We start from the raw sequence: 3,792 nt of genomic DNA on the forward strand, positions 1-3,792 counted from the left end.
ATCACTGAAAACCCTACAATTCACTCATATGTCATCAAACCATTAGGCCACCCACAAGTGTGTCCACCTCTAGGGAGGCCTGTCCAAGACTTGTTCCTGGGGTATAAAAACAGATGCCTAGACAAGCAAGAGTTCCTCTGTGTTTCTCATTTATTGTCTCTGCCGTTTCTCTCCAGCTGAGCCTAAGGTGACTGTGTACCCTTCAAAGACTGAGCCTCTGCAGCACCACAACCTCCTGGTGTGCTCTGTGAGTGGTTTCTATCCAGGACACATTGAAGTCAAATGGTTCCGGAATAGCCAGGAAGAGGAGGCTGGGGTTGTGTCCACAGGCCTGGTCCGCAATGGAGACTGGACCTTCCAGATGCTGTTGATGCTTGAAGCTGTTCCTCAGAGTGGAGAGGTTTACTCCTGCCAAGTGGAGCATCTGAGCCTGGAGAGCCCTGTCACCGTGGAATGGAGTGAGCAGTCATCTCATCTCATCAATTCCTCAGTCACCAAGCAGGGGGACTTGGCTTATCCCTGAGGGCCAGGTCCTCCTCTTCCCACACTAGGTTTTCATTGGCTGTATATTCTTCTCTCCTTCAGCTCAGGTCACAGAGAGTAGTTCTGTGATGATATCCACAAGTACCTATTCTCCTTATGGAGAGAGTTATGTCTGGCAGTCAGGAAAGGGTTGTCTCTGGAATCCTTTCATGACAGCACAGGTCATGGTCATGTTCATCACTCTGGGGAGCAGCTTCTCTCTCTTGAGCTGGATTTCTTCTTCCAGTACTTTGCTCTACATTCTAGAAATTTTTATTCTGATCTAAAGGAGGAGCATCTTCTACAACATTGTCCCTTCCTGGCCTGAAAAAGTCCAATCTCACCTCTGCTTTTCATTAACTCTATCACAAGCTACTTAACTTCCTTGAGCCTCAGGCTCCTCACCTGTTGTTGGGGCAAACCTGAGTTTTGATGAGTGCAGTGACCACATCTCCAGCCTACTCAGTGTGTGTTTAAAACTTTTCTTTTCCCCAGCAAACATTTTCCCCATTCTCAAAGTGCTAACTCTTAGGATCTGAGTTGTTATTGTTATGTCACTTGCAACGCATAGTGACCCCATGTACAACAGCTCTGAGCCCTGCTTTACTCTGAGCCAACTGTATTTTCTCTGACACACCTACCCCCATTACCCTAGTCACTGAGTCAATCTATCTCATCCAGGGTCTTCCTCTCGTATGCTGTCCCTCCACCATCCCAACCATGATGTCCCTCTCCAAGGACTGGTCCCTCTTTGCAACATGCCCAGATTATGTCAGATGGAGCTTCAGAATCCTTGCCTCCAAGGAGAAATCTGATTACACCATCTCCAGGAAGAACCTGTTTGTTCTCCTAGCAGGGATGTTGGATTAGGGAACAATCCCCTGAACATGGCTTCTTCTCCTAGGAGCACAATCCAGATCTGCACAGAGCAAGATGCTGAGTGGAATCGGGGGCTTCCTTCTGGGTCTGCTCTTCCTCGGGGCAGGGCTGTTCATCCACTTCAGAAATCAGAAAGGTGAGGAGAAGAGAAGGTAGCTGAGATTCCCCATAGACTTCTCTGAGGAGAAACATGGCTTCTCGAAGCTAGGTTTCTGTATAGTGATGTCCTTGTATGAAGATCTTGTATTTCAATCAATCCAAAATATCATGACATCCAGAAATAGAACCCATGGTTCTTCTGTCACAACATAGGGATTATAACCTGTCAAAGATAAAAGGAAGGCTACTGTGCCTTGAAATTTGAAGTAAAGACCTTGGGGCAAATGAAAAGCTACTAAGGCTAACACCATTATGCTAGACCCATGTGGTCTCTGAGTGTCTCCACAGCCTGCTGGCTCTCAGATCCTGCTGTCTCCTCTGTGCTGTGTGCTGTGGTTTACAAGTCATAGCAGAGAAGTCTCAGATGGGAGATTAAACTGAGGATATGGTGTGAAGGAATAGATCTGCTCCTGTGTCTTAGAAACATCTAACTTCTTTTTTCTTTCCCAGGTCTCTCTAGACTTCAGCCAATAGGTAATATACTATAATGCTATTTTAGGATTAGGTTTAGTTTCCTATAATTAATAGAGAAAGCATAAGACAGGACACAAAAATAGCAGGAAAGACTTTAGATTCAGACTTCCGAACAGACAGTTTATGTCAAAGATTCAGTTACACTGAGTTAAGGCATTTCCTCGCCTTATTTACTACCACAGTAAGCCACCCACAGCCCCTCAATTAATAAACAAAAAATGTTATTGTTGTTGTTGAGTGTCATCAAATTGTAGGCGACTCATAATGACCCTATGAACGGAAGTCCTGAACACTTGTATAACTTTCATCATTTCTCCAAGTTCATAGAAGTTTCCGCAGGCAAGCTATTTTGGAAGTGGATGACACTCCTGCTTTTAAGCTTGTTCTAATCAAGGAGCTCCATCAAACACTGTCCACCATGGGTGACCATTATTGTATTTCACATATCAGTGTCACAATGTTTGACATCATAGTAACCACGAGTTACCTCTGTTAGGCAAATGGACAGACCAGTGCTATATCACTTAGAGGAATATTTGACCAAAAACAATTAAAACCAGCAACCCTCAGGCCCAAATGTCTTTTTAACTAGGAGGCCAAAAACAAACAATAGTAATAAACAATAGTAATAAAAATACCAGGGAAGTATAGGGCGCTATGGTGGTAAGGAATTGCACTGCCAATTCAAAAGTTACACGGTTCTAATCCACCAGTTGTTATGCAGGAATAAGATGGACAATCACTTCCAATACAATTTACTGCCTCTGAAAACCCACTGGAGGGTGAGCTATGCGGCAGGTACAGCTTAGCAAAAACAACTAGGGAAGTAGACTTGTTTGTTTGCTATGATGTGCCTTTAAGTTGGAACTGATTTTTAACTAACCCTCCAGGAAGTTTCCAAAGGCTGTAAATTGCGTGAAAGGAGATTTTTCCACCTTCATACACATAGTATCTAAGTTTTTATGATTTTGCAAATTTTTTTCTTCTCTTGCTTTGTTTTTCATCTCTGTTAATCTTTCAATACTGATTTAATCTGTATTTAAAGTGCTTTTTAAAATTTATAATTTTATGCCGTTATTCTCTTTTGTGGCTGAATTCTGTACTCAGAGTAATGTGTTCTGCTTTCATCAATGTCATGAAGTGTTTCACAATTTCTTGATCATTTTTTAGTGGTAGATAATACTCCATTGTGTAAATATGCCTCCATTTCTTTACCTATGTGAAACTAGCTTTTCATAATTAACATATACTGATGGTTAAATTTCAATCACTTTGTAGCATTTTAATTGCATCAATCCTCACATAATCTGAAGAAGTAAATTAGGATAATTCCTGTATAGATAAAATGAGAGCTCTGGTGGTCTATTGGATAAAACATTGTACTGTTTACCCAAAAGTGGCAGCTCTCTGGCAGTTCAAATCCACCAGTAGTTTTACAGGAGAAAGATGAGAAATCTCTGGTGTGATTTACAACCTTTGAAAACCCACTGGAGGGTCAGCAATGAGTTGGCTCCAACTCAACAGCAATGAATAATTAGGTCCCTCAGAATCATTTGTTCTAGAGTCATCACGTTGACATATTTGTAATTGTATTTGTGACATTTAATACTTCTTTGTGTGGGTATGCACTCTTTCCTTAGCAATTGCCATTGATGCATGGAAACTTTTTTCCAACTCTCTACTGTTATAAATAGTGCTGCAGTGAACATGGGTTTGAGTGGGTTCATTTGTTGATGTTTCTTTCTCTCTTGAGACGTG

At 41.9% G+C, this 3,792-nt stretch overlaps 1 pseudogene; it reads left to right on the top strand.

The window, feature by feature from the left end:
• The window catches only part of LOC102854615, a 31,911-nt pseudogene extending 30,354 nt beyond the window's left edge, over positions 1 to 1,557 (top strand).
• Positions 1,558 to 3,792: the final 2,235 nt, after the last annotated feature.

The sequence above is a fragment of the Elephantulus edwardii genome, unplaced genomic scaffold (assembly GCF_000299155.1).
Source record: "Elephantulus edwardii isolate Elephantulus edwardi_28Jun2011 unplaced genomic scaffold, EleEdw1.0 scaffold00017, whole genome shotgun sequence".
Classification (NCBI taxonomy): domain Eukaryota; kingdom Metazoa; phylum Chordata; class Mammalia; order Macroscelidea; family Macroscelididae; genus Elephantulus; species Elephantulus edwardii.